Genomic DNA, 13990 nt, shown 5'->3' with positions numbered 1-13990 from the left:
CTTCTAAGCATACTGCAAAGATTACATTCATTTTCTTTTGTTTATTATTTTTGGAGCAAAACTGCAAAATTACCAAATTACAAACTTAAATCTCAAACTTTTTGTCTAACCAGAAAACACTTACTTGCAAATTTATGGCACAAATTTTATCTTCTGTACTGAAGCTGCATTTACAACCTCATAAGGTCTAGCTTTTTTTAAAACCATATCACAAATGTTAACATTATCCAAAGCCCATCTCTGTTGCAAAGGTCACCAACAGACACTTGTGTGACTGCACTGGATGCTGAGGCAGCTGGTTTGAATCGTGGCAGTGGAAGAAATATTCACTTCTAGTTTTAGGCTGGAAGGGGAAGGAGAGGTGGAGAGATGAAGCTAATGATCAGTAGAATTTTTGTCAACAGTCTAGATTAAATTCCAAACATCTCTTATTTCAGAGTGAGGGCATATTGATGGTTGCCCATACACTGGATGGGGACATTAAGTGTGTAGGGCCCACACACACAAGGGGTAGGTTATGTGCCCACTTTGGATTTCATCCTTTCCCTTCTTCGAACATCATAGAACACGTATATGATGGTACACTATAAAAATACTCCCATTATAGTCACCCACAACAGATATACTTATGACAACTCTCTCACTTTGCAAAAAGGAGAGTTGACTGTGTGTGAAGTTTAAAAAGACCACCCCTTTCTGATCAGGCAGCTGAATTTAATCTTGAGTATCTCCAAGCCATGTAACTTTATAGTTGCTTAACATTAATTTACCACCATAATCTGTTTCCTACACACTAGATCTGAATTATGTATTAGACAGTTAAAAACCTGCAGTTCTCTTTAAGTTGTGGGGGTCAAGACAGTATGCAATCAGTTAACTACTTGTGTATTCTACTTCAAATTTTCCTCAAGTCATCCCTATGTCCACTGAAGTGACGTCATGCATTAGATTCTCACTATTGTTTTGTGTCAGGTGTAACTCTGCAACAATTTCTTGGTGATGGCTCTCCATTCTCTCACACTTTACAGAAAACTCCTCGGATACTTCAGAAATTGCTGTCTGGCAACTGTCATACTTCACTAATGCTGAATTTTCTTGTATACAAACAAGCTATGCCCAGTATTGTAGTTATTCTGTTTCCGATCTCAGAACACCTGATGTAAATTTAAGTCCAATGCACCATTCCACATTAAAAGGCCCATTTTCAGTTACTTCATTTTTCCAACAAGTTGCTCTCTAGTTTTACATGTGGCAATTAATTTGTCATGTATTTACTAAATCAGATGCATAATTTTGGTTTCCAGGCCTCTGTAACTATTACTCCCAAACAGAAACAGTTGTGTATCACTTAAGGATTTCAAACTTTAATATTACTGCAGCTACTGATGGCCTGATTCAATAAATGTTTTTGAGAAACATTTGAAGTCTGTTTGCACAAAAGATATCAAGAAGGGTGAGTAAGGATTTGAGAACATTCTCCACGTAAGACTAAGACAATATCGTGTGCCACTGCAAAGCCCTCATTCCCACAGTCACTTATTTTATCACGGTCTGCACCACGGACAATCTTGACAGTGAAATTGTCCGTAACTAAAACTCGATTAACCAATGTTTCTATTAATGCAGAGCAGCTGCGAGAAATAAAGCATATGTTTCCGTAGTCTTCCATCTGCAGCTTCAAATTAGCCGTTGTCTTCATTTACAAGCCAGAGCACAGTGTGTTCTCTTCCAGCCTGTAGTCCTAAATGGGAGAAAACAGAATGTTACCTACATAATGATGCCTTTTTATTAGTCTAACATTTAAAATTTTAATTTCATGAAATTTCCCAAAATTTTAGATAAAATGTGCATATCAAGAAAGTGTCCACAAGAGTGACTATATGGGAAAACTTTTTCTCACAATTACACATTAGAAAATGGCTAGCCTAATCCTGACTATGTTACTTTTCAAATGACTGGTTCCATAAAACCCCAGATGTAAATAATGGGTTCTATACTGACACAGAAATAAATAATGAACTTGCAAAATGCATCAACACTACACATGATATATCTTGCTTTGTTACTATTTACGACTAGTGAACCTATCAATGCTTCACATTTTCTAAATATGTATGGGAATCTGATATATGTCCTAAACTCCACTACCCCCCCCCCCCCCCCAAATGTCCATTTCCTTTTCTCCTCTCTTGTAATCTCTTCTCCCCACTCTACAAATTGTGATTGGTAATTATGTTGCTTCAAATTATTCAGTACATCACTTGGTAACATTGGTGTATGCCGTATGAGAGAGAGAGAGAGAGAGAGAGAGAGAGAGAGAGAGAGAGAGAGAGATCTCTCCAACTGCTGGACCTGTGAGGATAGCCTCAATGATATTATTTCGCTTAGTTTTAATTTGCGAATGGGAAGAATTGAAGTTTCAGACAACTCGATTCTTTGGTAGTATTCTAATCATAAGCCAATAAGGCATAAATATAACTATCCTTTCTTCTCCAAAACTGGCAGCTAGGAAGGAAACCACAATGTTCTGTAAACAATATTTGTTTGAAAGAGAAAGAATATGAACGGCAGAAACAATTTGTCTAATGGTTTACATCATAGTTGAAACTGACTGGGAAAAACTAAACCGCATATTTTCATAGCACAACGTCTCTCCCCTGCGCAGTTAATTTTGTCAGAAAACTGTAGATAAGTCACTTAAAAAATATGTCTGTCCAAATGTTTATTAGAGTATCATGCAAAAATTTGTATCTTTGCTAAAATATGAAATGACATGCCTTTATACAGTAATATAGATGAACTGCAAAAAACAAGTTCAAAAATAGGCAGTGGTGGTGGCGGTGGTGTTTTTTTTTTTTTGGGGGGGGGGGGGGGGGGGGGGAGGTTGGGCTAAAATATCAGTTTTGATCCAGAATGTCCAGAGAGATCCTTTCTTAGATAATTACATAACAATAAATGCCATACCAAATGCTGGTTAGAAAATAATAAACAAAAATATAGGGAATAGAAAAAATATCAATTACAGTAGAGCATCGATTATCCGAACGTCGGTCAACCAAACGACCGCTTAACCGAACTGTGTACTCGCTCACACCTGTTATTCTCCCACCCTACCGTCCATCATCCCCCTCACTCCCAAACCAAGTTTCCCACAGTAGTCACTGCACTGGGCCACTGCTGGCGGAACATTGCTTCTAATGGGGCCTTCACAAGGCACTGCTGACTGGCCAAGCCGCCAGTCGCTGTGTTTCAACAATCAGCACACTTCTGTCGGCTTGGCACTGGCAGTAGAAGTAGCGGCAGTATCAAAGCTGTTCACAGCAACAGCTGCACCAGCTTAAGAGTTGAGGCGTGCCGCTCCACGCAGTTTGAAGGATTGCGCACCCCCAAGAAGAGCTTCTCACAGTGCAAACAGTCACCTTCTGTTCTCTGTTACGACCCCTTGTGTGCTGCTGCGTGAAGAAGTGAACTTGACGATACAAAATGCTTAAACATAAACGTGTTGTCCTTTCTATGAGGGACAAGTACGAGATTATTAAAAGGTTAGAAGAAAGTGAATCTGTAACCACTTTATCCAATGAGTAAAACGTGGGGAAGTCGATAATTACGGATAGATTACAAAAGACAAGCATAGCAAATTTTATAGCTATGCTTGATTCTACTGATGGATCAACAAGCCGTAAAACTATGAAGCTCGCCACTAACACAGATCTAGATGATGCTGTTTACAAGTAGTTTACACAAAAGAGATCAGAAGGAGAACCTATCTCAGGTCCCATTCTGTGTGAGAAGGCAAAGCAGTTCAACAAAAAACTTGGAGGGCCTTCGAACTTTAAAGCGAGCACGGGCTGGTTAAAACACTTCAAGTCAAGACACGGCATTCGTGAGCTTACAATACTAGGAGAAAAACTGTCGGCTGATTCTTGCAAAGTCAAACTAAGGGTCATATTAAGGGAAGAAGATTATGCTGTACAGTACTTCTTTTTGGCAAATAAACATTTACAGTTCGATTATCCGAACAAACCAGTTTTCCGAACACCCATGTCCCCCAATTACTTCGGATAACTGACGCTCTACTGTATTTATAAATTTATTTAATCAAAAAGATAAAAACCTACTCACCGAGTGGCGCAGAACACACACACATAAAAGACAGTTGTCACTGGTAAGCTTTCAGAGCCAGTGGTTCCTGTTTCAGGCAGAAGGGCTGAAGGGGGAAGGAAGAAAGGTGAATGAAAAGGACTGTACAGGTCTACAAAAGGGGTAGATTTTGGGAAAGTCACCCAGAACCGCAGGTCAGAGGAGATTTACTGCAGGGTATTAGAAGGAAAGACAGATTGTTGGGGACTGCATCTGATGAGATTTGAAAACCTGAGAGCTTAAAGGTGGAAGACAGGGTAATACACAAGACAGAGATTACCACTAAAACATCATCCGCGAGTTAATAAGAGTGAGAGGCTAAGTGCATTGTACGTAACAGATGTGGGAGGGGATGATTAAAAATAGACGGCAAAGACAACAAAAGATGTAGAAAACTGAAACGAAGTGAAGCAAAGAGTAGTTACAGTGAAGGGAAGCTGATATGGAAGAGATTAACGTAAATTAAGGCCAGGTGGGTGGTGAGAACCAAGGACATTTTGTAGTGGTAGTTCCCACCTGCAGAGTTCTGAGAAACCAGTATCTGGGGGAAGAATGCAGATGGCGCGTGGGGCGAAACAGGTGCCGAGGTCATGAATGTCATGTTGTAGAGCATGCTCTGCAACAGGATATTGCAAGTTCCCAATATATACCCTCTGCTTATGCCCAGTATCCTAATTGATAATTTGGTGGCAGTCATGCTGATGTAGAAGCCTCAACAGTGTTTGCATAATAGCTGGTATATGACGTGTCATTTTGCAGGTGGCTCTCCATTTGATGGTATATGTTTTGCCAGTTACAGGACTATTATAGGTGGTGGTAGGAAGGTGTGTAGGCCAAGTCTTGCAACGGGGCAGTCACAGGGATAGGAGCCATAGGGTAGGGAGATTGGTGCAGGACGAGCATAGGGTCTGACAAGAATATTGTGGAGATTAAGAGGGTGACAAAGCTATTCTAGGTGTGGACAGCAAACTTTTTGACAGAATGGATCTCATTTCAGGGCATGATTTTATGCAGTCGTGGCCCTGTCGAAGTAGCTGATTGACACATTCCAGACCAGGATAATATTGAGTCACCAATGGTGTGCTCTGAAGCATTTTGTGGGCGGATCAGCAGCATCAGGACTGGAAGTGATGGCTCAGGAAATCAGATTTTTAACTAGGCTGGTGGGGTAATTACGTGCAGAGAAAGCTGAGATGAGAGTGGTGGTGTATTGCTGTAAAGAGTCTGCATCCGAACAAATAAATTTGCCTCGTATGTCAAGGCTGTATGGTAGAGAACGTTTGACATGGAAAGGATGGCAACTGTCAAAATGGAAGTACTGTCGTTTATTGGTAGGTTTGATGAGGACGGAAATGTGTAGCTGTTTCACCACACACACCATCGGTATTCTTCCCCCAGACACCATTTCCTCAGAACTCCGCAGGTGGGAACTACCACTACATGTCCTTGGTTCTCGCCACTCACCTGGCCTTAATTCATGTTAATTTCTTCTGTCTCAGCTTTTCTTCACTTTAACTACTCTTTGCTTCACTCTGTTTCAGTTTTCTACAAGGGCAGTTCAATAAGTAATGCAACACATTTTTTTTTTCGGCCAATTTTGGTTGAAAAAACCGGAAATTTCTTGTGGAATATTTTCTAACATTCCCGCTTCGTCTCGTATAGTTTCATTGACTTCCGACAGGTGGCAGCGCTGTACGGAGCTGTTAAAATGGCGTCTGTAACGGATGTGCGTTGCAAACAACGGGCAGTGATCGAGTTTCTTTTGGCGGAAAACCAGGGCATCTCAGATATTCATAGGCGCTTGCAGAATGTCTACGGTGATCTGGCAGTGGACAAAAGCACGGTGAGTCGTTGGGCAAATCGTGTGTCATCATCGCCGCAAGGTCAAGCAAGACTGTCTGATCTCCCGCGTGCGGGCCGGCCATGCACAGCTGTGACTCCTGCAATGGCGGAGCGTGCGAACACACTCGTTCGAGATGATCGACGGATCACCATCAAACAACTCAGTGCTCAACTTGACATCTCTGTTGGTAGTGCTGTCACAATTGTTCACCAGTTGGGATATTCAAAGGTTTGTTCCCGCTGGGTCCCTCGTTGTCTAACCGAACACCATAAAGAGCAAAGGAGAACCATCTGTGCGGAATTGCTTGCTCGTCAAGTGGCTGAGGGTGACAATTTCTTGTCAAAGATTGTTACAGGCGATGAAACATGGGTTCATCACTTCGAACCTGAAACAAAACGGAAATCAATGGAGTGGCGCCACACCCACTCCCCTACCAAGAAAAAGTTTAAAGCCATACCCTCAGCCGGTAAAGTCATAGTTACAGTCTTCTGGGACGCTGAAGGGGTTATTCTGTTCGATGTCCTTCCCCATGGTCAAACGATCAACTCTGAAGTGTATTGTGCTACTCTTCAGAAATTGAAGAAACGACTTCAGCGTGTTCGTAGGCACAAAAATCTGAACGAACTTCTCCTTCTTCATGACAACGCAAGACCTCACACAAGTCTTCGCACCCGAGAGGAGCTCACAAAACTTCAGTGGACTGTTCTTCCTCATGCACCCTACAGCCCCGATGTCGCACCGTCGGATTCCCATATGTTTGGCCCAATGAAGGACGCAATCTGTGGGAGGCACTACGCGGATGATGATGAAGTTATTGATGCAGTACGACGTTGGCTCCGACATCGACCAGTGGAATGGTACCGTGCAGGCATACAGGCCCTCATTTCAAGGTGGCGTAAGGCCGTAGCATTGAATGGAGATTACGTTGAAAAATAGTGTTGTGTAGCTAAAAGATTGGGGAATAACCTGGTGTATTTCAATGCTGAATAAAACAACCCCTGTTTCAGAAAAAAAATGTGTTGCATTACTTATTGAACTGCCCTCGTACATTTTTCGTTGTCTTTCCCATCTATTTTTCACCATCCCCTCCCATCTTTGTTACGTACAATGCACTTAGCTTCTCACTCTTATTAACTCGTGCACAATGTTGTATGCATATTATCCTGTCCTCCACCTTTAAGCTCTCAGGTTCTCAAATCTCGTCCGAAGCAGTCCCGAACAATCAGTCTCTCCTTCTCATACCATACGGTAAGTCTCCCCTTACCTGCGGTTCTGGATGACTTTCCCAAAATCTATTTTCTAGACCTCTCCAGTCCTTTTCCTTCACCCTTCAACCCTTCTGCCACTGGCTCCAAAAGCTTGCCAATCACAACAGCCTCGTGTGTGTGTGTGTGTTTTCTGCCGCCGCTTGGTGAGCAGATTTTTTTTCTCTATCCAATTAAATAATTTGAGTAATAGAAAAACTGTATTTCTGCAATACATAAACACCCAGAAGTGGGATAAGCTAACGGTAATGGCCATGAAGGAAGCAGGCTATAAAAATATCCTGTTATCACCTAATGTCACATTAAGCCACATCCACACTGAAGTCAGCAACATGGCAACAGCTATTTGTGGTGGTGCATTTAAGAGGAAACAATGTTTACAGCTGACTATTGCACCTCGCCATTAAATTGCACCAACCTCTGTAGATTGGAGGAAGGGGAGGCAGAGGGGGAACTCAGATGCACCAATTTCCAGTTTCTCCAAGTCTTAATTGAACAAGAAAGTAGTTTGTGTGCGACTGACTGGTAGAAGATCTAAATTCCATTGCAGATCACACTCGCTACATGTAACCTTATTCTGGAAACATTACGAAACATGTCACGTGCAAAAATGCTTAGTCATCCTGAGTGAGTTCACCCCTTTGTTCTGAATGGGCAGGCACCACATTTGGCAGTCACCTGCCAACTTGCACACTTTGAGCATTCTTGTTGCTTTCTCTTTCCTAGGTTGCATAGGTGCTACTGTCTCCAAGCACTTTCACTCTAGGGAAAGTTTTCATACTCAAGCATATTTGATTATACGTAATGTTATTAGATTTATGTCAGAAGAGGCAAACGAGGAAGCAAAAATCTCGTTAAAAGTTGTGCTTGAGAGGATTGCTGGAACTACTAGCTACTCCAATCATACAACAACAACAATAATAATAAAGAGAACACACAGGAGGAAAGGCTTCACTACTACAGAAAAGACATGGAAGAAGACAATTTCATATTCAGATAATATTGATGAACAGAACAACAGCGAATGGCCACACAACTTTAATATGACAAGTTCTTTATTTTACCTTTTCAGTGATTTACTAAAACACTTTGCTCCCCATAATACATTTTTTACAATTTTTTGTTTTATGAGATAATTTCTTTCTGGCAACATGTGATTGTGCTTAATTTGCTGTGGTTTAACATTTGTTTACAGAACCATTTCTTTTTAGATACTCTAATGAGAAACTCTGAATGTCATTTGTTGAATTATTGGTTGTACTGGCATAACCTGTTAATATGATTGTTTGCAGACTTGCTAGCAGCTTACAAATCATGCATTTGTGTGTACATGTCACCCGCCTTAACTGCACCTCCCATACTGTGGAGTGGTCTTTCACAACTAAACCCCCACTACTACAACTGTCTCCTCTCCATCCATTATGCAGGAACAGGCCAAGTTGTTTTGTGCACACTAAATATTAGGTTACAGTTCAATCTGTCGGTAAAACTGGGAGAAAAATCACGGAGTATGAAACACAAAAGCTTGTAGTTCAAATAAGCCAATGATTTACTGCTAAGGACTGCATGAAGTTGAGAAATTACAGACACACACTGTCAGTCTAACTGCAGGAACAACATTATATGTCATGCAGATACCATAGGAAATACTGAGCATGTTACAAACATGCATTACACATGATATTTAGAGCCTCCTAACCAGAACTAGTTTCCGCTAACTACAGTGATGGAAACTCCTCTTCACTATCCCCTCTTGGACTTTTTCTCTGTTTGCATACAACTCTTCCTTACCCTTTTGCTATATGGTGACTGTCAGAACTTAGCTATTAGTGTTCCTCTCCTCCTCTGTCTTTTCCCCTATTCCATAACTGCATTATTCATTCAGTTTCTCACTTTTGCTCCAGGTTTACCTCTCAGTCTGTTATGTGTGTAGCTCAGTAAGTAAATTATAAGACCTTGGGGGCTCACCACCACATTAAGTATTGGTCCTTTTTCCATCACTTATCACATCTTGCCATGATGTGTGTAGTTGAAAAATATCAAATTATACAATGGTTTGTACCCCACATTAAACTAAAGGTCATCCCATAACTGGTTGGATCCGTCATTGCAAACCTCAGACAAAGGCAAAGGCACACCACCTCCAAATGGACATTCCATAATAAAACATTATGATGTTCAAAATAAGTGCTCTTGGTAGAAGTCGGCTGTACATTTACTTATATTTGAAGTGAAGCAAGCACAGTACTTACTAATTTACTATTTTCAACTTGTCACTCTGATCTCTCTTCCTTTATGTAACAGAATTTCTGCTAGAAATGACTAAGATCCCCCCATCTTCCTAATCTACACTACGGTGTGTCTGGAATAGACAGAAAGGGAAGAGGGTAGTCGGCAAACACTGAGCATCGATAAATTCTTGATAGTGAATCACAGTGGGTTATTCAGGTGAGAGTGCAAGACCTGAGAGACTGCTAGGAAATCTAGTTGGGATATCTGGAATGACAAATCAGGAGCAGAGATGAAAGTATGAACAGTTGGATTAGGCTGAGGCCAATGAAAATGATTTGTAAGGGAAAGTCTTCAGTATTTCTCTGCAGAACCAGTGTAGTGTACCACAAGACAACGTAAGAAACAGGAGCAGTATGAGTGTTTGAGAGCAGGAACAAGTGAAATGTTTGTGATTAAACAGATGTAACTGACTGAAGAAAATCAAGCTTGAGTGTAATATGTGTCGTAACATTTTAATAAACTTCATTTTTGTAGTTTTCAAGTTGAGAACACAATGAGGAAGCCAATTAGGGATAAATAATTTGACACAGTACTGTATTATACCCCTGCCCCCCCCCCCTCCCAACTTCCCCTTATGATGACATATTGTTCACTCTGAATTAGTCTTTCCTGATAGTATACCTTTCAAACAATTAACAGAATTATGATTTGTTGAACAACAAACTCATATAACTGAGGACAATTTACAGCAAGATTGGAACATATACTGTATTTGAACATTATAAGGACTTTCACAATCGGCATGGACTTACAAAATATTCTTGCAAAATGGAACTGGCTCTTTAATCACACGAAGTAATGACTTACTGAAAGGGAAACTCAAATCTATTCAATATATTTCTGAATTTCCAGATGGCTTTCCTCAAAAGCGGCTTCTAATCAAATTGTATGCCCATGTTGTGTTGTCACTATTGTGTCACTGGATATGTGATTTCCTGTCAAAGGTCACAGTTGGTAGTTATTGACAAAAATCACCTAGAAACAAAGTACTATAGGTCCTCTGTTGTTCCTAATCCATATATATGATGTGGGGACAATCTGAGCAGCCTTCCTAGATTGTTTGCAGATGACGCTGTCATTCACTGTCCAGTGGAATCATCAGCAGATCAAAATCAATTGCAAAATCATTTAGATAAGCTATCTGCCTGGTGCCAAAAGTGGCAACTGACTCTAAACAATAAAAAGTGTGAGGTCATCATTATGAGCACTAAAAGGAACCTATTATAGGCAGTCAGTTCAACTAAATACCTATGAATTACGATTATGGACAACTTAAATTGGAATGGTCACAATGAAAATGTGAGAAAGTTTAAAAGAGACACTATTACTGGCAGAACACTTAAAAGGGGCAACACACGACTAGACTGCCTACATTATGATTGGCCATCATCTACTGAAGTAGTGCTGCATTGTATGGGATCCCTTCCAGATAAGAATGTCAAAACACAGAAAAAATTCAATGAAGGGCAGCTTGTTTTATATAACTGCAAAAAAAAAAAAAAAAAGGGAATATAATTTTGCACATATAATACGCAAGTTGGGGTGGCAGTTGTTAAAACAAAATGTTTCTGATTGCTGTGAGGCTTTTTCACAAAATTTCTACCACCAATTTTCTCCTCTGAATGTGAAAAGATCTTCTGAACTCCCACCCACAAAGGGATACGTGACCACAGTGAAAATAATAGAAATCAGAGCTAGTGCAGAAAGATTTTAGTGTTCTTTTTCCCACATAGTATTTGAGTGTGAAACAATGGAGAATTAGTCAAAGTGGTAAGATAAACCCTCTGCCAGGCAGTTAAGTGTGAGCTGCAGTGTAATCATGTAGACGCAGATATGGTTGATGAAGCTGTGCATCCTATTTCCCACCCATAGCCAACTGGTTAGTTCTGCTGCTTTTGGTGTGGATGAAGCTGGGTTAGATTCCGAGTACAACCTTGGATCTTTCTAAGGTGAGGAGCGGCTTGAATAAAGAAGCAGCAGCATCATCACAATTATTTATTGGTAATAACAGCTGGAGGGATCGGATACACACTGATCATATCCCACGATCATAAACTGCTGCTCATATTGCAATGTAGACGGCAGCTAGTCAGTCACAACAGGCCTACAGCTTAATCTATGAGTGGTGTTTACATTTACTATCTGAAATCACACGAAGCCTAGGAACAGCATCTTGTGATACTAGGAGACAAATATGACATTCCTAGCTGGCAATTTTGTCAACACACATTCAGTCACATCCTCAGGGTCTGATAATCAAAATAAATCACGGAAATCAGTCTCACTTGCAAAGGCAAGAGGATGAATTGTGTGTGCCGCAGTATCATCAAATGGATGGCTTCATACAGGACAGATTGTGAGACAGGTGTATCTCAGTCTCTCAAATAAAGGCCTTTGCAAAGTGTTGTAACTGGAACAGTTAGTGTTTTGAGATACTAAATCAACACAAAAAAATCAAACTGTTGGTACAAATGTGGAGGGTTCCTTGGGAGCTCAACTGCTCAGGAGTTATGAACTATCTAGTCTCATCATTACTAATACAGTGGCATGCAGCTTTTCAAATAGTGCTACACATATTTTCTGGTCGGCAAAGGGATCGCAGTACACTGGTTACTCAGTGTAGTTGTCATCACATTAACAGAAGTTTATCAAAAACTATTGAACAGCTCGTTATATTAATAGCATATTTGATCTACAGAAACCACGGCTAAAATACTCAACAAACATAGTTAAGAGAGAGAGGAGGCAGGATGGCAACAATGAAACTGCTACAGAACCAATTTGTGGTGGGTTACAGAAATAGCAATGTAGAAAAGGATGCAAGCATTTGGTCATCTTTATGATGCTTTTGAGCGTTGAAATCTGAAGTAGTTTACAAAAACTTACTGAATTCTTCCGAAGTCACTGTTAGGACTAATTTGGATGACCAGTTTTGTGGCATCCAATCCCACTACCAAATATTAAATGAATCATTACGTCTACAGTGCATAAATCATAGAATATGATACAGTGCACTTAAACATGCTTTTCTGGTACATTTCAGCCATCAGCAAAACTCAATATATCACAATGAATACTGACAATATTGGATAATGAAACAAACTGACAATATTAGATAATGAAATTTAATGTCTCAAAACTGGTCATATGAATACAAAAAAGTGTATTCCTGATAAGAGTGATTTCTGAGGTTTGTCAGGTGTGATTAGTGGTTACACAGATTAATTGTTGAAGACATGTTATTTTACTCCACCACAGATTGTCACACTGCCACATATGAGAATGACTGCAAATCTGTATACTTCAAATATGCTCGATTAGTGATGTTTGTCTTCAAGTGTACCTATTTGAATCTGAATTCTTACACATCTGCATTTCTTTCTATTATCCAAATTATCTTAGCAAGTCTTTTTTTTTTAAATGAATATGAACAGAAACTACACAATTTTACTTTCTAGCACAGTGCAAGAACACGTATGTACCAAACTGCTTATCCAATGTTACAAGTTGCTTGACTCAAATGAAACTTGACAGCACAACATGGTTTAATCTAGAAAAACGTAACTGCGCACTAATACATCATGATAAATACTACCTTAACAATATGAGCAATTTCTTTTATCCACACCTCATTCAACAATTCTTGCAAGTGCCACAGTAACATGTAATTAAAGTGTCCACTGCTTTGGTTTCAGAAATTTTGCTCTACTGAGAATTCAGTTTACATGTTCATTCACCCCAGGGATTAAATAATAAAACAGTGCCAGTCGAAATTTTCTGAGACCCATTTAAGGCATCTGATGTGAATCACAGTAGTCTCCTAGGTACATTAAAGTTCTATGGGATTGATGATATAGCCAATCAGTGGAGACTGTCATATCTAGCCAAAACAATGCAGAAAGTTTTATTCAGTAATTCATACAATACAGTCTAGGGACATAATTCTGACTGGGAAGAAATCACGTATGGGGTTCCCAAGGCTCAAGCTTAGGTCCGCTTTTGTTCCCCATATGCATAAACAATCTTCCATCTAGTACATACCAAGCATAATTAGTTCTTTTTGCAGAAGACAATAATATTCCTGGGTAATCCATCTTTAAGAAAGTCTTCATTTCGCAAAAATGTGCTGTAAGAAGAATATGTGGTGCTCACCCATAATCACCTTACAGACATCTGTTGAAGGAGTTGGGCATCCTGACTACTACTTCACAGTATATTTATACCCTCATGAAGTTTGTTATAAATAATCCACTGCAGTTCAAAAGGAACAATGATAATCATAATTACAAGGCCAAAAGGAAAAATAGCATTCATTACTCTACAAAAATTTTTGATCATTTACTCAGTGTGTCAGACTGCTAAGTAAAATTTGAAAACAAACTGAGAAAGGTTCTCCTTGAGAATTACTACTACCCCTTAAAGAATTTCCATTACTGTAATGTGCAAAAGG

The 13990-nt window shown here is 39.9% G+C and overlaps 1 long non-coding RNA gene across 1 annotated transcript in view; it reads right to left on the bottom strand.

Annotated features, from left to right (window-relative positions):
* Nucleotides 1–219: 219 nt before the first annotated feature.
* Nucleotides 220–13990, bottom strand: part of LOC126425118 (uncharacterized) — a 28133-nt gene continuing 14362 nt past the window's right edge. Inside the window, exon 2 of the long non-coding RNA XR_007576264.1 lies at nt 220–1741. This is a non-coding gene — a long non-coding RNA (uncharacterized LOC126425118). The remainder of the gene's footprint in view (nt 1742–13990) is intronic.

The sequence above is a fragment of the Schistocerca serialis genome, chromosome 10 (genome assembly GCF_023864345.2).
Source record: "Schistocerca serialis cubense isolate TAMUIC-IGC-003099 chromosome 10, iqSchSeri2.2, whole genome shotgun sequence".
NCBI classification, from domain to species: Eukaryota; Metazoa; Arthropoda; class Insecta; order Orthoptera; family Acrididae; genus Schistocerca; species Schistocerca serialis.
The sequence above is the reverse complement of the archived record's forward strand: the minus strand, read 5'-3'. Positions and strand labels throughout refer to the sequence as shown.